The sequence below is a fragment of the Chelonia mydas genome, chromosome 2, assembly GCF_015237465.2.
Source record: "Chelonia mydas isolate rCheMyd1 chromosome 2, rCheMyd1.pri.v2, whole genome shotgun sequence".
NCBI lineage: Eukaryota > Metazoa > Chordata > Testudines > Cheloniidae > Chelonia > Chelonia mydas.
In genome coordinates, this window is record NC_057850.1 from 70,031,504 (window position 1) to 70,054,050 (window position 22,547).

The following is a 22,547-nucleotide window of genomic DNA, read 5'->3' on the forward strand; positions in this document are numbered from 1 at the left end:
CATGTTTAATCAGTTTAGCAAGGTGTGCATTTTCCCCAACTGCCACGGTATGCACATGCTAGCAATTCTGAGATGCTTGAACAGATATTGCATATTGTGACAAAGCCAGGCTGGACAGCTGCAGGAGGGTCTGGGAAAACAGGTATGTTAGCCCTAGACTGTTAAAGACCCTTTTTCCTACAAGCTGGGAAGGGGTTACTTCAGGTCAGTTAGGGACACCTGAGTCCAATTAAGGGCTGCCTGAAACCTGTTAAACTCTCTCTCCTGGTGAGAGAGAGTGGTGGGGAGAAACAAACTGCTGCAAGGCTGGTGGCAAGCAGGGAGATAGGCTTCTCCAGTGTGGGAGACTGTGCTCCTCCCCATAGAGGAGACATCCAAACCCAGTGCCTGTTTATAGGAAGGACTGACACCCTGGGGCCAGTGACAGGACAACACCTGCCCTAGTGAGGGGGGCAGGGAAAGAGGAGCACTCCTCAGGCCTGCCCCGGGAAGGCTCTGAGAAACAAACCCCAAAGGGGGAAGACAGACACGCTCCAGAGTGGGGCTGATTAACCCCAGGCCCTGTTCCTGCCAGAGAGCAGTGAAGCAGAGAGTGAGCTGTTTGATTTTTAAAAAGAGGGCATACCACGCCACTGCCATTGCATCTTCTCCAAAAAAGGTATTATTTGCTGCCATTTTGACACTGGCACCTAAGCATCTCTGGAACGCACTTTGCTAATTTCAGGTGAGTGGAAGGTCTGAGTTAAGAGATGCAATATGTGAGAGCTTGTAGATTTCTGCAGTTGTCCGCATAGGGACAGATGGGGAATATTGTTCATATTAAAAGCACTCACTGTAATTCTTTAGTTTAAAAAAAAATCAATTCTTTATTGACTAGAACTACTCATGCACCAGACAGATTAAGACTAGATCCTAAGAAAAATAGGCACATTTTATTTAGACATGTTTCTTAACTTAATTAGAACAGTGAGTTTTAAAGATGGAAAGAAATACAATAATTGAAAAGTAGATCTAAGGAGGCATATTAGAGAAGAACTGTCCCTATAGAATCAGGATTGCAAGAAGGTAACTGAGAATAGAATTTGACCTTAATATTGTTTCCCCTCTGATGTGCAAGGCCTTGTAGACTTTTTTTCCCCATGGAGTAAGCAGTGAGTCTGGGTATATTCGAAATGTAAATTGTCTTGTTTTATGCCCATATACCAAGCCTGGTGAAACAGCATGCAGCTAATCATTTTCTCCTTCCAAGAATCTCAGTGCAACACCAATGACTGTTTCCTAGAGAGTCTAAATCTATTCCAACTGGAGACCAAGGCAGAGAGCAGTGTCTCCTGTTGCTTTTGCAGTTTCCTTACACAGAAAAGTACCTAAACCAGAACCACCAATAATACATAGTATGTCTTCCAAAGACTGAACACTTTTTTTGTACTCTAAGAAGAAGTTTTTGGCAGACCATGTGTATCAGCAGCACCCGGTGACTCCTTCCATAATAATACTAATTCTTTTTGTTGAACAGGGAGGAAACAATCTTCTTACTGTTTGGTTTTTATGTTGAATTAATCTGGGTTAAACCAAAAGAATCAATTCAGTGTGTTCTCCTTGTTGATGATTGTACTTTAGCCTATGGCTTTATTCATTAGAACATTAAAGTCCATATCTTGCCCTCATGCCAAAGGATATAATCTACAAAGTTTACATTGTTGTCGTATGCCCTGTTGTAGGCAATTCTAAAGAATTGAAAAGTATTTAGTTTCATTGGAATGGCCTTGCTTGGCCTTAGTTCTTAGGGTACCTCATCTTCTCAAGAAGAGCAAACCATTAGAAAGACTTTTTTGCTTATTGAAATGAAATAATTTTAGTACTTAAATTTTATGAAGGAAGTACTTCTTAAATTGATAATATGGGATAATACACTATGGACCTCAGATACCTGTGAAACTTACCTTAGCTTTAACAGAGGTTTCAAGCAAGTGTCTGAGCCATATGTGGTCCCACATGTGCATATAACATATTCAAAATCCATTTCAAATATGGTAAAAGGAATTTGTTGTGGCTGGAGCAAACTATCATGAACTGTCATGCAGCTATAAAAACAGGGTGGTGGGTTGTTTTTTTTTTTTTTTTTTTTACTTCACCGTGAGTTAAACCTTTAATTTTAGTGCCAGTATTCTGTCTGTACTAGCAGGTAATTATTTAAAACAGCCAGTTGGACAACTTACCTGCAGTTCTTAATACCTATTTTTGTGCTTTCAAATTATATTGTTTAGAGCTTAAGAGATGATGGCAACAATTAACTGTAAGAACTATACTATGTAGCGCTATTTTAATTAAACCTGGGTTTGGATTCTGCTAGTTTGCCTATTTTAACTCAGCACAACTTGCTTTTTTACTAAGAACCTTCATTAAGGTCACATCTGTTTCCCTTTAGTATTTCCTCAAACATGACCTTGTTGTTTATACTGTTTCATAGTTACAAATATGCTCAATGGTAAACTCTTAAAGTGCAATTATGTTCTTTGGCTCCTGGTGTTCTAAAGATTAATTTTAAATTGCCAGTTTACAAGAGCGTCAGGTACTTAGAGAGATGTAGGGCTAAATACCTGTAGTACGTAAAACTCTTCCAAGCTTTCCAAGGGTAGCAGGTGATGTTTAAAATGCAAAACATAAAGTAAATATTTGCTTTACATTATTGGTGTACTAAGAGATCTAAGGAGGGTACATCATTGGGCTGTTTGACACAGTCAGCTCAAGTGTTTGGAGAACTGAGTTCAAGTGACAATTAAGGGTTGTTGGGAATCCATAGAGGGACTGCTCCTTTAAGGCTGAGTTTCAGAATAAGATTCTGGTATTAAAACCTGTTCTCCCATGCCAGTGTTATACTGGTGCAACTATGACCCCTCTCCCAAGGGAACTGGAAGAACTAGCTCCTACAGCTCCCTGGGGGATTATTTTAGTATGTGTCTTGCAATAGTACTGAGGAGCCCCGGTCATGGACCTGCACGCTGTACAGAGGTGTAACAAATGTTCCCTGCCCCAAAGAGCTTATGCTTGCATTACTTGCACCAGCAATCTGAAGCTGTAGGGATAAGTAGACTTCCACAAAAAATCATTCCAAATATAAATAGCTTCAGTAATTTGGGTGTATATATTTAATATTGTCACTTTTATGCCCTTGCCTAATTCTGCTGTTATGCTGGTGAAAATCTGGGGTATTGTCTTACTTCAGTGGAGTCACTTCAGTGTATTACGACATCACTGAAAGCAGGGTAGCCCACTGATTGTGAGGTAGTGGTTTAATCACTTTTAAAAACAATATTTCAACCACAGTATTTCAAACCACTTCAAGGTTTATCCTTGCTAACGTAACTGGCATAATAACTGTGGGTGAAAATATTGCTCTTGAACAAATTCCATATTTCCCAATCATATGCAAGTTGTGAAGCATACATTAATAGGACAAATCCAATCACTGTGGTAAATTTAAAATAGACTAGACAAACATACTTATATTTGTAAATCTGCTAGTACAGCTCTTGTACTGCAGGATTGTTCTCTACACCATATTACTATCTTTACAATTCAAAGTAGAAATTAATATCTGACAGTATTCAAACCAGGTCATGAGGGGTTAGATCATAATACGTATCAGAGCTAGTTAGAAAAATGTCTTTTTGCAGGAAACTTCGAAACTGTCTTTAAGGGTGGCAATTCTGCAACAGAAAAGCTTCAAAAACAGACTCCAACGAGAAACTGCTGAACTTGAATGAATATGCAAACTAGATACCATTAACTTGGGTTTGAATAGAGACAGGGAGTGGCTGGGTCATTTCACATATTGAATCTATTTCCCGATGTTAAGTATCCTCACACCTTCTTGTCAACTGTCTAAATGGGCCATCTTGATTATCACTAAAAAAGTTTCTTTCTCCTGATGATAATAGCTCATCTTGATTAATTAGCCTCTTACAGTTTGTATGGCAACTTCCACCTTCTCTGTATGTATATATGTATCTTCTTACTATATGTTCCATTCTATGCATCCGATGAAGTGGGCTGTAGCCCACAAAAGCTTATGCTCTAATAAATGTGTTAGTTTCTAAGGTGCCACAAGTACTCCTGTTCTTAAGGCTGACATTGTTGATCTTATTTCCCCAAATGGGTCACACCATTAATCTCTTATGTGACTTGTAAAGATATTAGTAAACATATAGACACTCCAGTTCTTCTGTGAGGTCCACGAGGCACAGAGGTACACCTTTGCAGAGCTTACTGCAGGTTTGGGGGCATAGACTATAAATATTACTTTCTTTGCAGTTGATCTAAGGTTTCTAATGATTATGAGCCTTGTTCTTATGGATAACAAGTATACTTATTATCCCCACTGGAATTCAGGGTGTGCAGCAGCTCACTGGCATGTGCAGGGTCACGTACCATTGAGCCCATTATTTCTTCCATTTTATTCTTACTGGATTTACAATCTTAATTTAGCTTGACGTAGTGTTCTGAAAATCGTGTTGATTAAATTGTCAGTTCCCCCCTTTTTTCCACTATTTTGATGGTGAAGTAATAATCTGCCTCTCTCCCACAAGCTGTGTTGAGGATGCGTGTGGATGGAGAGAGGCTGACGGGGTGGAAGTAGACAGTGTTCTTTTAGGAGTGGAACTGCCTGTCACCTCTCTAGGGGCGATGGGTGCTTCTGTGTGAGTACTCTAAGGATTGTTGGATTTCGTAATTTCTTCAGATACCTAGTGCTACAACGTTCTTAGGAGTTGTAAAGTGAAATGAAGCTGAGTAGCTTTAAGCACAAAAATGAGTTCAGAAAGTCCTTTTCCCCCCTCCAACAGTGAACCCCAGCTTTAGCTACCTACGTAGATCAGTGTTTCCAATACTCGTGATTTTACTGAGTCTTGCAATTTGTCAGGTTTTTGAATCCCCAAAGTGTCTGGAATTGGGTTATTACCAGAGAATTTGAGCACGCTTTTTTTTTTAATGACCATGCTAGCCCTTCTTCTCCTAGAAAACATGAACCTTAAACACTCAGTACCAGAAGGCAAACAATTAAAAACTTCAAATGTGTTTTCAAAATCCCATGATTTTTAAAACAGACTAATGACTGACTTTTTGGGGACCTGTCTTATGATTCTTTTCTTAAATACTTCAGGTCAGGGATGCTGGAACAATTTGTATAGTGGGGGTGCTGAGAGCCATTGAACCAAAACTGTAAACCCTGTGTATAATGAAAAAAACTTCAAGACAGGGGGTGCTGCAGCACTCCCCACACCCTTTGTTCCAGCATCTATGCTTCAGGTGGAGTGCAGGGTGGTTAGCAAGGTATGGAAGGTAAATGTTGACTGTCAAACGAATAAATGAGCTACTGTGTCCCGTCCTTAGAAACACCTTTACTAAAATAGAAAAACATGAACTCAAGAGAAGATGGATTGATTCTATAGATTGATTAAGTCAAACGTGAAAATGAAGTGTATATGGCAAGTATTGTCTTTCTACATCTGAGTCTTTGCTTGCATGTTTGGAAAATGTTTGCAATTATTTTAAGTTTAGCTATTTCAAATGTACAAATCTCAGTGATTTGGGCCACGCTTTTATGTTATTGTTTAATATTGTGGAAGCAAATCTCATCCCAGCAAATGTGGGGTTATGGTATTAAGTATTCTGGAGAAGACTTTCAGAGATGCAAAGGGGAGTTGGGGCCCAACTTCCCACTGTGTCTTTGAAAATCCCTCCCCTCTTCCTCCAGTTTAATTTTATCAAGTTTGTGAGCAAAAATACATGAGAGTCAGAGGGCAGGAAAAATTCCAGCTTTGCAAAAAAAAAACCCTTGGCACCGGCTAATCTATATTTCACAACCTCCCATCATTTGCTCAACCTGGCTAACTCTACCATTCACTCTTGGGGCAGTTTTTGGGCAAACTGCTGCTGTTCAAGCCAGTAAAGACCCTTTTGCTGTACAAAGGGGAAAATAGTCAATAGGTTTTTTTGACGTTGGGAAAACTGAGATTGAGGGGATAGAGAATGGTGTCTGAAGAATGTTAATTGCTTCATTTTAAGATTAAGCATGCAATCCTTTGCCTTGTTCTCTGTTGTGTGTGCTGAGATGTGACTTTCCTAAATCTCACTGGAACTTCACTCTTTTATGTCTGAGTCTAATGGAAATGGTTTGCGTCTTTAATGTCGTCATCTGATATATGGATGACCAACTTGGAAAGAAACAAGATTCCTGAAATCTTTGCAGCAGACTCTGATAGAATGACTTCAGATTTCGTAAACTACATTGATTTTTTTTTATAAATTCATGGTTCATTTCTGTTAAACTTTGAAATTTGGTCTTTCCTTATGAGTACCGAGCCAATGCTCTAGCATGGTATTACAGGGCCCTGCGCTGCTGGTGTATGTCAACAAAAGTTCTATTGAAGTCAGTTCAGTCCTGCATCTGACACTGGGATTCTCTTCCGAGTAGCTTTTTGGTTCTTATTAAAGGAGCTTAAACTGTTATGTAGGGCACTGGTAAAAGATTAGTATTTCAAGCCTACTGAGTAAGGGACAGTAAATGGTACCCACCTATGTCCAAGAGACTGACTGACTCGAATCAAAACAAATAGTGGTCCCTGGACCAGGAAATTGAGCTGGTGAAAGGAACTATGGGTCTTACTTTGAGTGCTGATATTGTACCATGGACTCCAGCTGGTATTGTGATTGCTTAGTACTTCTTAAAATCAGGCCCTAGCATGTATTTCAAGTTGGTTACCTAAAAATAGGTACACAGAGAATTAGAGGCTACCCTTGAAAATTCAGGCCTCTATGTGACTTGCTAATTACCCATCATGCCTGTAGCAGAGGTGTGAACTTGGTATTTATACTCTATTACATCACACTCATTTCTTTTTCACAGGTCATACTTCATTTACTGAAATACTACATTAAAAAAAAAATGACCACAAGTAACATCACTTCTTAGCATTTTGACAGAGCAGAACCTGAAGTATTAAATCCTTTCTTGGAAAGACTTGAGACACAAATTCACCTGCTGAGTTTTAATATCTCCATGCCAGGATAAAGACACCAACAGGCCAACATTTCACTACCTATTAGATGATAATGGGTACTGAGATTCATTTTCTATCAAGGTAGTAGTCAATAAATATTGGCAATGGACAGTGCTTTGAAGACACTTCTGTTGTACCGGAAGGCTAGCAGCATTTCTAGTCAGTATAGAGAATGTTAATTGGTGTCCATTTTGATGTAGAGAAGACAACTGCTCAGTATGCATTCCAGTGATCCACAGCCTAAATGCTTTCGTGGCAAGTACATGTTGAGAAACTTAGTTCACACACGTTCACAGAATTATCGACTGAGAATGATTCTAATGTTAAATGAATACTATCAATGGGCAATGGAACATTGTTCTTCCTATGCTTACTACATATCTTCATGCTGCATGCTTTTGTACTATCTTTTGTTACAAGCCAAGTCCATCTTTTTAATTCCTCCCCCATTAGCACTTATCACTATATTTGCTAAATCTATCTTAAATTCTGAATATTGTCTTAAACAGAATTCTGGGATTTTTTTTCCAGCTGTCAGGATTTGGGCACCTATTTTGATGTCCACTTTATAATCATCTTTAATATAACCCCAATTCCAAATATTAGACTTTAATTTTCAAGTGTCATAAAGGTTGCTACATGATCCCAAGAAATAACCATGCAGAAAACCAAAAGTTTTCCCAATGTGATATTACATCCTAGCTGCCTCATATGCATACAGAGCAAGAAAAGTTCCTTCATTACAAAAAAAGTTCCTTAACTGTCTCAAAAAATCACTCTGAGTAATGGCTATATTCAGACATATGGATTCCCTACCCTGCCATTCTTTTTTAAAAAGAGAAGTACCTATTGGTGCTGTCTTAGGTCTCAGTAATGAGCCATAGAACCAAACAATAGTGGAAACTAATGAACTTTAATACTGGAAAAGTATATACTATAGAAAGTTTGCCTAGGATGATGGAAATGTGGGAATACTGGCACCAGCCATACACGGAAGCTGCATAGCAGATGGAGGCAGAGAGATACAAGACAATGATAGCTGTGGTCTATGACCAGCAGAAGATACATTATGGGGAGAAAAAATAGACTCTAGGGCTCCAGCAGGGAGTCCCCCACATCCCCATCGCTCCTCCCAAATCAGTGATCTCCAGTGTAGTGGAGGAGCTACCAGCTCTTACTATTTTGTATTTATTAAGTGGGATATTGAGGCACACAAAGAAATATAACCTCTATGGTTCAGCAAAGGTTCATAGATTAGAAGGCCAGAGGGACCATAGTGATCATCTAGTATAACCTCCTGCATACCACCGCCCATAAGACTTCTCTGAATTAATTCCTGTTTGAACAAGATTGGGTGTGTTTCTATGAGACATACTCTTGATTTAGAATGCCAGAGAATCCACCGCAATCCTTGGTAAGATGTTCCACTGGTTAATTATCAGTGTTGCACCTTATTTCCAGTCTGATTTTTGGTCTAGCTTCAGCCTCTAGCTGTTGGGTCTTGTTATAGCTTTGTCTGCTAAACTGAAAAGCCCATTATCAATTTTTTGTTCCCTATGTAGGTACTCACAGACTGACCAAGTCACCTTTTACCCTGCTCCTTAAAAAAATGGCGCTCCTTCAGTTTTTCATGTTTTCTAATCCTTAAATAATTGGTGTGGCTCTTTTCTGAGCCCTCTCCAATTTATCCAAATCCTTCTTCAGCTGTGGACATGAGAAGTGCTCACACCAGTGCCGAGTACGGAGGTAATATAACTTCTTTACTCGTATGCGATATTCTTCTGTTTATACAGCTAATGAACTCATTAGCCCTTTTGCCACAGTTTTTGCTCTGTGAACTCCTGTTCAGCTGATTATTCACCATGACCTTCAAGTTCTTTTCAGACACACTGCTTCCCAGGATAGGATCTCCTATCCTGTCAGTATGACCTGCATTCTTTGCTCCCAGATGTATACATTAACATTTGCACATATTTAAATGCATATTGTTTGCTTGTGTCCACTTCACCAAGTGATTAAGATTGCTTTTTATTCATGACCTTTCCTCTTCATTATTTACCACTTCCCTGAACTTTGTCTCCTCTGCAAACTTTATCAGTGGCTTTTGGTTTTTTCCAGGACACTGTTAAACAGCATAAGGCCGAGAACCAGTCCCTGTGGGACTCCACTAGAATCACACCCACTCAGTGAAGATTCCCCACTTACAATTACATTTTGAGCCCTGTCAACCAGCTTTTAATCCTTCTAGTGTGCCACAAATGTTGTCATTCTAGTATCTTCATCAAAATGTCTGATACAAAGTCAAATACCTTTCAGAAATCTAAGCAGACTGAGACCTGTGATGCCTTAATATACTTAATCTATGTATACTACAATTAAGGAGTTGCACTGTGGCTGTGCAGCTAAATGGTGGAATGTACATGCTCCTGTGTGCTCATATGATAGCACAGGAGAATTTAGTCAGAGGTGGGTTACTGAGGGCAACTATCTGCTTGGGTCACCCACACCTGTGGAGCGTCTCTGACAGTTCTTGGCTGTAATTTCTCTTTGTGGAAGGGGACAGGTGCGGTGACTCCAGGAAGGGGTGTCCCACTCCTTGTCCTGGGCAATTGCCTTAAGAAGAACCTTGGAAGCACTTTTCATCTCTTGGATTCCAGAGCATATACTTGGAGCATGAGATCTCAAATCTGGCTCAGGGCCATGGCACAAGCAGCGGCTCAGACAACAAAGAAATTGGTAACAGCTCCAGCCACTACTAGCAACAACATGACACTTCAGGACCTGAGTTTTGAATAGACTTCACAGGAGAAAATAAAGGCTAATACATCCTGAGGCTATGTCTACATTACATCTTACGTCAGCATAACTGTTTCTAAGGGGTGTGAATAAACCACCATTCTTCCCCCCTCCCCCCAGCAACATAAGTTATACTGACATAAGCACTGGCGTGGATAGCGCTATGTCAGCAGGAGAGCTTCTCCCATGAACATAGCTACGGCTGCTCATGGGGGGCTGGAGTAGTTAAGCCAATGGGAGGGCTTTCTGCTGTTGGCTTAGAACAGCTACATTAGAGAACTGACAGTGGCACAGCTGCGCCACTGTAAACTCCCTAATGTAGCTGTGCCCTGAATCTCGTTCTGTGGGGAAAGATATGTAACTGGGTGGCAGGAACCTTCTATTGACCCATCTCTAAGCAGGTATTTGAATCCTATCTAAAGCTGCTGAAGTGCTGCTGCTACTCTAGCCAACTTTGGTTTGTTTAAAGTCACCTAGTTTATAAGTAAGTGGGAGTAGCCAGTGCTTAAAGTGGACTGAAGAAAGTCAGGGCTTTGTCTGTTTGGGACCGCGCTTGACTAAAATGTTTTTGCAGGGACTGTGATCCCCTGTCCCATCCCACCCTGCATGCACACTTTAAGCACTAGGAGTAGCTCTCTAGAGAGGGAGTCAGGGACAGATGAGGTCCTCATGGGAAACTGTAGGGACAACTAGGTTCAAAGTTTATATTTTACCTTTACAACAGTAGCATTCTCCAAAAAAAGTGAGAATCCCCCAGGATATACACATCAATAATATAACTAGAAACTGGAGTAATTCAAATTATGTCTGTCTAACAAAAATGTCACACGGTACTTTTGAAACAAGCTATTGTGTAAAACTAGCCCTCTCCTTATTTTCAGGCTTTTGTTATTCATTAGTGGAGTTCACCAGACATGCTTAAAAATGAGCAATAACTAGAAGAAGTTAAAATAACTGCAATGCATTTAAACTATTATATAACTACTAGCACTCAGGAATATGACTCTAACCATAATGACCATGCTTTTTACAAAAATTATGCATGGAAAGTACTACTTAGTTGTCTAGTCTATTCCCAGCCAAAAATGAAATTTTGTTCAGTTTTCAGGCAGAGATCAGTAATTGCAATAAAATCAAATGTCTGAAAGTCAGGAAATTCTGAAGTAAGATTACCCTTCCACAGAATTTCTCTCAAAATATTCTGGCTCAGGAGAGAGCATTAAGACAAAACTCATACTTTCAAATGGGAGGAAAAAAGCAACAACCAGGATTACATTACTCTAAATTGTTGTCTTGATATGAATAAATTGTTTCTAATGCTGCAGTACAGAATGCACATAATTGAAAACTGACTTTTCATACACACACAGAGAACAATAGATTTCTCCATTCTACTACTGTGTACATATAGGAAACCTCTTTCAGCTTCAAAGGAGACAAGTACTCTGCTCCTCTGTCAAGAGTCAGAAGTTCAAAGGCAGCAGTGCTGTCTATTTTTAATCAACTTATTTTCCTAAAAGATCTTATTTAAAACTATGAACACATCATTTCATACAAAGGATTATGGTGACATTTCTCAGGTGATTATATGTTAAATTACAGATGCTCAAAGTTGTAGGCTGTGGATTTACACTTGTATTTGCCAAAAAGATAATCAAACAACCTTCCAGGCTAGACTCTCATGAATCAGAATTAGACAGCTGGTCAATTAATCAAGTCAACAATCCACTTCAGCTGGTTTAAATTGGCATAGTGAGTGGAGCTATGCTGCCTTACCGTAGCTGAGGCTCTGGACCCAATTTCTCTGACTTGTGTAGTTTAGACATCCAATTGAACAGACACCCTTAATCTAAACTGTGGAAATATGGTACCTAGCTTCCTAAAAGCTAGATACTGTTTCTCAAGTTGAATAGTCTCATTGACTTCAATGTGGGAGTAATTTTCTCACTCACCCATAATATAAACAAGGGTTTCACAGTCTAGATCTAAATCGACCTTGGAATGTGACATTATTGCAACTCTGCTGGGGCATGGTAAAGTGGTGGTGGTTTGAGTGCACTGATGCACTGATTAAGGGCTGCAGGAGCTCCCCTTCTCTATTGCCCCTCTTCTGAAATCTTCCTGTCTTTGCTCTCCAATGCTTCTGGAAAATCTATGCTTTCCTCAGCCCAACCCTACCCATTCTATATAAACACAGGCACATACCGATGCGCCTTCTACAAACTGTAAGGTTGGAAACCGAGGCACAAGTCAACCCAATTTAAGCTTAATCAATTTTTACCTTTTATTTAGAAATCGTCACACAAAATCACTGTTGCTTATATTGTCTTATCAGACCCAGGCCTGGTCTACACTGGGGGAGGAGGGATCGATCTAAGATACACAACTTCAGCTATGAGAATAGCGTAGCTGGAGTCGTCGTATCTTAGATCGACTTAGAATCACTTACTTCGTGTCCTCGCGGCGCAGGCTCAACGGCCGCTGCTGCCCCATCCACTCCGCTTCCGCCTCTCGCCCTGGTGGAGTTCCAGAGTCAACAGCAGAGCAATCGGGGATCGATTTATCGCATCTACACTAGATGCAATACATCGATCCCTGATAGATCGATCACTACCCGCCGATCCGGCAGGTAGTGTAGACGTGGCCATATATAACAGATAAGCTGGAATAGGCAGGGGCCCAAGTGATAGGGTACTGGGAAGCTCTTCTCCGCTGTCTGGTGGTCACCTGTCCCTGGTCTGGTATTCTCCATTCTGGGGTCTTTTTTACTCATGTTTTTGTATCTTTCCATATAACATTGATTGGAGAAAAGCTAATGAATATGTAATCTAACACTACATACCCAGTTATACATTTACCCAAACTTTTGTAATTTGTATTTCATTTTCCTGTGTGAAACAAATCATTAACATTATATCAACACAACTCAACAATAACTAACAAAATGTCACCCTTATTTTCTATCGTTCAGCAATTTCTTTCATATTTTAATATTATAGTTCAGTATACATGGATTATCCTAAATCACTCATTAACATACCTCAACTTTTCTATGCATATAAAAAATGATGGGGGACAACCTGACCCTAATGTCAGAATCATCTTATTATTTCCAAACATAGGTTTTCAGGGGATTTTAAGCATCATGCTGCTAAACCGCTAAAAAAAACCCCTTGTCAGTAATTCTTGCGTGTTGCATTTTAGGGTATTTTATTCAGTTCAGGGCCTACGTTTTTATTTTTTCCCCAGCAAGACATTTTAAGATCCCCTCTCAAGCTAGTACCTTTAAATCTGTAGGAAAGAGGTACTGTGCCTCGTAGGGAATGGGATAGATAGATAGAGAGCAGGAATATCTTATCTAAATGGAAACTTATTTTTAATTTTCTCCCACTGTCCATCCTACAAGGTAACCTCTGGCTTTTAATTTTCCAATGGCTTGTGCAATTAAGGTGGATAACTTTTTCCAATGACAAACCTCCCTGTCAATCAGGTTGTACTTTGAGGTTGTCTCTGCAAGTAAAAGATTTTTTGTTTTTAAATGAAAGCTTATCTCCACATCTGTCGTTTCTGAGGCAAGAAGAAAGTAGCTTTTCTTCCTATGTCCCTAACAGGCAGATGTAAAAAGGTGTAAGTTAAAGTGGGTCAAGCTCTCCTCCTATCTCCTTGATATGCCAATCAAACCAACTTGGACTTCTTTACACTTTGCACCTTGGCAAATTTTTGTATATAGGTGTAAGTGAATCCTGTATATAGAAACTAACTTATGCATCACTTCTGCAGCTGACCCAAAGACACTGATCCAAATTAAAGCTACTAACTTTTGACTCTTCAGTTTAAGGGGGTTCCTTTTCACATTATCAATGTCAAGATGAGGAGCCATGCTCCAAGACTACCTAAAACAGTAATGTTTTCATTTCAAAGACACAAGGTATTTACTTAGAAATAGAAGTAAAAAAAAAAAATAAAAGATTTTAAACTGGGATGTTGATCACACTGATCTATGGTAAACCTTTGTCAATAACTTTTTACATAGACAAAGCATGCTGTTCTTTAGTGGTTTTTTTCCCCAAGCCTGAAATATAGCATGCATAGGGGCTTTAATAAACTTTCTGGAAATATCCATTCATCACTGCCCTAAATGTCACTGACATACAGATGTATTATCTTGATGGATTCTTTTGAGGGCCAGCTATATGATCTTTATGTTTGAAAAGTGAAACATCCGAAAAGCAACCTAATTTTACTGGCTCCAATAATAAGGAAATACACTATGCCTTATGGATAGTCAATCTTCGTTTAAAAAACAAAACACACTATTATCCTAATGGACTGCAGTAAATGGAATGTTAGGTTTCTCTCAAATACTCTATTGACCTACTCATCAGGAATACTAGAATGCTGAGGAAGCTGTGTTGTACCATTCTGGTACTTAGTGATCAAAAGTATTTGTGCTTTTTTGAATGAGTCATGACAGTCAATGTTGTTTCAGCAGGAATAACTAACCTCTTAATGTAGTTTCTAGTGAGTCCGTTCTCAAACCTGAGTGCCTAGTTAGATACCGAAGGCTATATGTAGGCAACAAAATATCTATACTAGGGCTCAAAAGGCAAATTTAGCCACCTAAATAGGAATTCAGGAATCTCAACAGGCATTTAGGTACTTTAAGCACACTAGTTTGACCATATGGCCCATTAGCACCTGCATGTGAACATGTTTACCCCAACCCTGACCTGCTTGTTTGTCTCATCCAACTGTTACATCTTGTCTTTTTTTGTAAGCTCTTTGAAGCAGGGGCCATCTTTTATTTATTTATTTAATCTGTATGGTGTCCTGTTCAACGCAGCCCTGAACTGCTAAGTCTCTAGGCACTACTGCAATAATAAGATTTCAATAATATATCAGTAGTAGCAGTACATGAAAACTAATTGTGGAAAAGGACCCTGACTGTCTGCATTAGAACCCCTCTACTCGGGCACTTTTAAATGCCTCAGGCTGCATCTACCCTTGGAGCTAGGGGCTCTCATCTGAGCTTGCATGCTAAAAATAGTGTTGCTACAGTAGCACAGGCAGCAGTGAGTAACAGCACAGGCTCGCCGCCCCAAATACATGTGAGGGGGGTTCAGGAGGGTTTGTATGTGGGGCTGCTAGTCTGTGCCTCTGCCCATGGCCTGTACCGCAGTGACACTATTTTTAGTGTAGTATATTTAGAGAGTGTCTGTGCAATCTGGGAATTGTACTCCTAGCCTCAGACATCCAAAGCCTCAACAAAAGAAACTGGCTGGTTATTAATCAGCATCGTCTCCCTCAGGGTACAATGCTCTTTTCAGCTATTTCCATAGTGCTGATCTAATGCGGAAGTTTGACTTCAGTGTGGGCTCTCATTTTAATTGTTGAATAATCAGCCATGGCAATGCCTCTAGAGATTCTGACTGACAGAACTTAGTCAACTTTAGGACTTGCTGAGAATCTCTTATACACGTTCCTTTTTTCTTACTCATTCTCAATGAGGGATGCCAAAATAAGCTCCTGTACCAAATGGGGCCCCAAATGGACCATTTTAAACATGAAGGACCTCTTTCTATTTTCTATTTTTATTAATTTATCTTTTTGCTCTGATTTCTGCACAGTAATGATAAAAACAGCCCCTATCTATACACTACATCATCTGATACGATGGTGTGTTTTGTGTCTGGTCCAACCTATTGTGTTAATACGAATCAGCAACAACACCTAAATATGGTGGTGTCTTGCTTGCATCACCAATTTGACATATTGCTGCTGACAGCCCAATTAAATAAAATGTCATCGATTAATATCTTTACTGACAAGTGTATTGAATTAGGAGACATCCATTTAATATTTGTCACTAATTAAATAACATTGAAAGGCAAGGGCTATGTTCAGTTTTGTTATGAATAGTATCAGTAATGCAATCAGAATGAAAATTAACTATTTAGCCTGTGGTTAACAGAAATATGCATAATTTTAAATGTGGTGCTTTCCTGGGGTATTTATTTGCCAAATGTACACCCATAACGTTACTATTGGATTCTTTTTCTGTTGATTTGTATAGCTGCACTTGGCTCAAAATCTTCAGCATATTCAAAAATAATTAAAAGCCACTTAATTTGCTTTAACAGTTAGATATTTGAATACTGTGAGTTTTTCATAGAAGCATAACCTTTCTGCTGATTTAGAGCCTCCTAATGAGTTGCTTCAGAAGGATAATGCACCAAAACTGCAGTCATTATTCAGAAAGAACTGAAATCAGAGGGAGTCTTGCATGAAATATGATAGAAGGATTTGGTCTATTGTTTATTTTTGAAGGAGAAGGTTAGTAGCCACTCAGAGTGGTTCACAGAGTGATCTCATAAGAGGCCTTGAGAGAAGGTAATGGAAATAGTATGACAGCTACAGGCAGTTTGTCAGTGAGAGAGAGGCTCACAAGTCAGTCAGATGGTCAGGCTGTGATACGGGGGAGGAGGGATTCTTCACTCTCTCAGTTCTGATATCCGTGCCACTAAAATTAGCTTTTTAATGTAGAAATTTCCTGTACTCATTGCAGTTTGTTGGGTCCTGTTAATCTAACATTGTACAGAATATACTTTTGGAGGGTATAACTAGAGACCATCTACAGCAGTGATTCCCAAACCTTTTACTAAGGTGACCCACCAACTGCATCTTATTTTTGTTTTTTTGTTTTTTTTGCAATCCAGCCAGGGTCCAGATTCATGGGGGAAATACAAAATCATAAGCGAGAACCCTTCTCCTCACTTTGATGAGAGGGCACTGACCACCCTCCATAGCACCTTCTGCCCTGACACTGCAATCCTAATCCTGGCCTCGTGTGGAGGGGGGGTTGGAGAGCAAGCCTGCTCCACACTCACCACACAGCAATGACTCCCACTCTGTGGGGCAAGGCTTGGTTCCCCGCTTTAGGGGTTGTGGCACTATTCAGGTTTGGACCTGCTGCCCCTTCCTCATGGCAGAGAGGTAGCTGGGACAAATATGAATGACTGGTGTTGTGACCTGGCGCACAGGGTTGCACAAGTTTGGCCCAGCCATCTCTCCATCATGGCATAGTGTTATAAAAATTACAGCACTTACTGTTTTTTTTTTTTTTTTTTTTACCGGTACATCCCTTTTGACTCTACCTTCCCCAAACAGTTGAGTTACTAATCTAATACAGGCAATACATTTTCCATTTATCTTTGATTTTTGTTTTTATTTTGGTTAACTGCATTTCTATAAATGGGATTTGGTGTTTCAGCCATTGTAATTAAAATACACCTGCTGATTTAAGTCACAAATTCTAAACAGGTGCCTGTCTCTGTAAACAGGTGCCTGTCTCTGTTTTATTTTCACCATACAGGCTATTTTTCCCAACATGATTGTTATGTAATAGGAATCTGAGGGAGGGCAGATGGAAGGAGTGGTAGTACTCTCCCAAGCTCTGACCTCAAGCCAAGCTCTTCACACTGAAGATCCCCAGGTGAGATTCCACTCTCAGAAGACTGGATAAGTTCAAAACATGATTGTAAGTGCTCTGCTGTGGTTCTCAGGCTTTGCAGTCTCTCAGTGGGGTTTGGATACAACACTCAGATAGTCCTGGATTCCGAGCATAAGATGACATATTAAAAATAAACAAAATGAGCATCACAGACTTGGCATCACCTAACCAAATTGAAATCCTACAGGGAATATGCTGTAATTCTTGCATTAATTTGCTACTATCAAACTTGAGACCATTCAATTTGGGATGATCCCAGAAGCATTCAATCATGGTACCTACCTCAAAAGTGCCTTTTCTCAGCAACGTGCTGCTCTTTCAGCAATCTAACTCATTTTCTAGTGTAAAAGCTATATTAAGAGCTGTTCAGTATTTCAAATGCCTATTTAAAAAGGCAGGTTGTACTTGACTTAAGGCTGAAAAATGCTGCTGAATGGGCTGCTGGGTTCCTGGGAGATCTGGAACGGGGAGGGGAAGAGCAGCCAAATGGTACAGAGAATCTTAGACCATTAACAAACCACACAGATTGAAAATTGCATACATGTACATAATGTCCTAGTTCCTCCTATTAGCATGGCCCAGATTCTCTGCTGTGTCCACCACGGGAGTAGGCACATCAGTCCTCATAGTATCTCTTCACAACCAAGCACCAGGCACACCCCTTCCCAACCCTCAACATGTTCCCTGTACCAGGGACTGTAAACAAAGAAATGTAGACTGATTTTACACTAGATGCAGACTCCCTTATGCCAGAGATGTCCACAGCCAAAGATTTACACTTAGTTTCCACTAACTTTGCCTCCTTGAGGGAGAAGAGCTCGGCCCAGAACCTGCCCCTTGTCTCTCTGTTAGAAGCCGCTTAGGTTAGTGAAAGAATACAGTGCATAAATCCCCACAAAACTATTATAGGTTTTTACAGAAACTGAAATGTAACATAAATGAGCCCTATGATAATAGCAATAGACTGCTCCAAGATGTCCATGATTAGGCGCAGTTCTTGTGTGGCTGAAATAATTCAGCATTTAAACTTGACCCTTACTTATAGGCTATTCATGCATGCATCATTATAGCAACTTTATAATAACCTGAATGTAGGGATAAATTAGAGGTACACCACAATGTAGTGCTTAAGTTCTAGACTGAACATGCAGTATTCTCATTGTAATTCCACCCAGGGATTCAAAACATAAGATCTTAATTTAAAACAATTAAAAAGTAAGAGTGCTAATTTACTTGGTTATTCTATAACTAACATATTTAAAATCTACAAATTCAATATGTAGTAACAATAATTTGAAAAAAATCCCATTGCAATTCCATTCTTAAATGACATCAGTTTCTTCTCATTCCTACTTGGAAGGATAGTGCCTAACTTTCACGTATTAGAAGTAGTTCAAGGAAACGGGCATGTGGAAAATCTTAAAATGTGGGAGATGGGTCTGAGGGAATTTTAGTTTGATTCTTCCCAATGGAGTTTAGAGTGAGGTTAAAATTGGTGCAATGAACACATTCACAGCATCAAAAGAAGGCATGTTACATCCATTTAAACTTACTTTAGACTTCCTCAGTCTTATCTCTAAATTTAGTCATATACACCTCATCAAGATGGTAAGGCCTGTAGAAAGAGATGAATCTGTCCAGCTACACATATGACCCTCATTGCTTTTGTACCTGAGAACCTCACATTCACAAATGGAATTCTATCGTTGCAGCTGCCCTTTGAGATAAAGAAAATCCTGTCCCCATTTGTGGGAAACTGAGGCACTCGTTAGCTTAAGCTACTTGTCCAAAGTCATAGAGGAAATCCATGGCTAAGCTAGGAATCAAAATGAAGTTCTCCAATCCTAGTCCAGTGCCCTGTCCACTATTAATAATCAATAATGCTTAGCTCTTATACAACACTTTTCATTAATAGATCTCAGATCATTATAAATCCTTTTCAGCCTCTCAAAATATAGTAGTCCTCAAATGTTCCAAAATGTATTTCTCCCAGTATTTGTTAGTGTTCAGCCACTTCTGAAGCTTAAGTGTCAAGTTAGCTAGGTGAAAAAAGTCATGTTTTATGTCTTCCCTGAATGTCTCCAAACATTTTAGACTGAAATATTGGAGTTTAAAAGGTCAAGCAGTCAGAATAGAAAGCATCTTTCTTGCTTTTAAGCATTGCCAATCTCATTTAATTTCTGTGATCAGAATCTCATTGCACTATTAAGTGGAAAATGCCTTATGTAATGAATCCCTGGTCTAAAACTAATTTTATTATCTGCATATCTTTGTGGCAGGAGAAAAAGGTGAATTCAAGGAACTTTCTTGTGCTTTCCTAAAAACATCAATCTTTCTCTGAGTGCCCTACTTTTCAGATCAGAACTATGATTAGATGCAAGTAGAAATGGGGAAGTTCCCTTTTTGGTTACCTCTTTCTCAAATCTTGTTGCATATCATTATAAGTTTCATTTATTAAGGTAATGGCCAGATGCCAGATTCTCAGAGTTGTACATGCCACTGAGTGCAATGTGGGTGCTCAACATCTCTGAAAATTTGGACATTGGACTCCTTTGGCATGCCACGCAAGCCTCCTGCATCAGTGCTGCATCTTCCTCCAAGTTGGATTTTTACAATGAACTCTACTTGGGGACACTCTTGAAAAGTACCTCAAACTTTAAAGTAGACCAGACTGCAGCAACTTTCCTGCAGAGGCATCACTGTGGAGTATATTTTTCAGGGTGCTGATTCAAAGCTGCTCATCACTTTGCAAGACTTGTCTCTATGATCATATAACACATTCTGTATTGGCTACCATTTCACTTCTGAGTACAGCTCAAGGAGTTGGTTATTTAGGCAGCCTTACATGCTCTGGGATCCACTGATCTGAGAAATCGCTTCTCTCTGTGACCCATCTTTTGCATTATGATCCACGGGTCCCACTCCTAGATGATATCTGAGCTGGGATTTATCATTTCAGGGTTTTCTCCATGGATTGCCCACAGACTTTTTCACAACTCATTTTCGGTCAAATGGTTTGTCAGAGCTTGAGCTTAAACAACTTCAGGTTTGGGTTTCAAAAGCATTGGTGTTAAACCTATTTCTGCCTCTGTTGAAGACAATGTACTGTCTGCTTGGCCAGGTCTTTGTCAGATCTTGTATTCATAGTTAGAACAATGTGATGTTAATTATGGAGCAGGACGGTTCCTTAAAATAAAAGTCTGCTGTTATAAAATTGTTTGGCAGCTTTATACATGTAAAGTATCCAGGTGATAGACACCAGTAGAAAATTCTAATAAATAAAAGGCTCTAATTTAGCAACCCTGGTTTCTTTTTCCTCTTTAGCAATCTTTCATCTTAGATACATCATAGCTGTGTTGCATACATGCCTTCCAATCAACTCTTTCCCTTCCCTCAGGTAACTGTGGATATAAAATATGATCCTTATATGATGTGACTCAAACGTGGGAGAACCCTAACTTTGGGTCTCCTGCTTTGGGTATGAATAACTAAATCAAGCAAGCTTACTGAAATAGTCATGTGCTGGCTTCATCTTTGTGTAGAATAAGGGATTTTCCTTAATCTGCTCCAGAGGGCCATGACTGCACGGCAAGGAAAACGACCTACTTTTGTTACTAAAGTAACAAATAATTCAATGATGGGGCAATGTGGCAAAGTGCCACTATTCATGCTACACTTTGTGGATAAATAGTGCTATCAATCTCTTATTCATTACATTCAATTAATGTTGTTCCCCCACCATGACTACCACACACAATTCAGCAAATCTTTGCTCAGGGAATGCAGAGAGGCAAAACAGACAGAAATTTATCATGTCAGAAGTGAGTAACCCCTGCCAGGATTACTCAGTTCTGATGAGTATGGTCTCTAGTCCATGGCATTTGTCCCTTACTTCAATGAACACCAACTCCTCTTGGATGGCAAACCAAACACAAAAATAAAAAGTCATATCAAGATCTCTAATCAGGATGGTGGGGGATAAAAGAGAATCAGCCTTTAAGAATCAGAAGCCTCATAATATAAAAATAAGGTGTTCTTGGTGTAGTGTATGTGAGATGTTTAGTTTATTGAGCCAGACAACTATTCAGACTGTTCACAGATAAATGCCCACAGCCATTTCCAACCTGACTGCTAACAATGTGCCTGGGGTGGTATTGTCACAGTAACTGCTGTTAATAAATAGAGTAATTGCCATAGCAACATCTTTCTAGCATGGGACCCTCATACATATCTGTACTATTAAGATGCAAAGAAGAAGAATGTATTTCGCTATCATTGACAGTCTTGTCTTCCCACTGAGGAAGTGGGCATGGGTGGTATTCTTCATAAAGAACAATGAATTCATTAAGCTTTTCATAGCAGGAGGGAAAAGATACTACAGTACTTCTTGAATCCTTGCTATAGGTTTAAATCTGCCAAGGAGTTAACGCCTGATGCCCTACGGAAATCTCTAAACATTTTAGTTATAGTGCATGAAACTCTGCTGACATGATTGAAGCTCTTGATCAGGTTTAAAAAAAAAAACAAAAAACTAATGAATTCCATGGTATGGTTAATCTGAGTAAGAATTTCAGGACAGCATTCAAGGGCATTTGCACAATAATAGGATTATTATTTGATAAGGGCTTTCTTTGCTCCTGCTGCTTTGAGTCATAATTCTTTGTTTCTTTTATCTTTTCCACAGCGACTAATTGTCATGTCATGGAATTATTACTTCAGGTGAGAGAAAAAAAGGAGATGAAATGCTAAACTACACAGATTCCATTCATAAAATGTATTTTGGGGAATAACAGAAGAAGAGACAATGCAAATATATAACAGAACAGTTTCTAAATAAAATTGCTTTCCAGCATTCTTCAGGAGGTGTCTGTGAGTTTTAATATGTATTAGAAGAGTGTCGGGGGAGAGAGGTTTCACAAAAAAACTTGTAGAATGAACAAGAGCAAGTCCCAACCTATAGCTGAATTTAGTTAATCCTTGTACATTATTATCTCCATACTCATATGTGTATCAGAGCTGGGCAAAAATTTTCAGCTGAAACTTTTTTCACAAAAACTATAGATTTGGGTTCACCGAAATATTCAGGAAATTCATGTCAATTTCAGTGAATTGTTTCCACCGCCCAACCCCAAATATTGAAATAGTTCAGTTTGACATTTTTTGGAACAAAAGCTTCAGAT

The 22,547-nt window shown here is 39.3% G+C and overlaps 1 long non-coding RNA gene across 1 annotated transcript; it reads left to right on the plus strand.

Moving 5' to 3' along the window:
• Positions 1 to 15,931: 15,931 nt before the first annotated feature.
• LOC122464242 lies at positions 15,932 to 22,086 on the plus strand. Its single transcript, XR_006288185.1, has 2 exons — positions 15,932 to 17,394; positions 22,052 to 22,086. It is a non-coding gene; the product is annotated as an uncharacterized LOC122464242 (long non-coding RNA).
• The last annotated feature ends 461 nt before the right edge of the window (positions 22,087 to 22,547 follow it).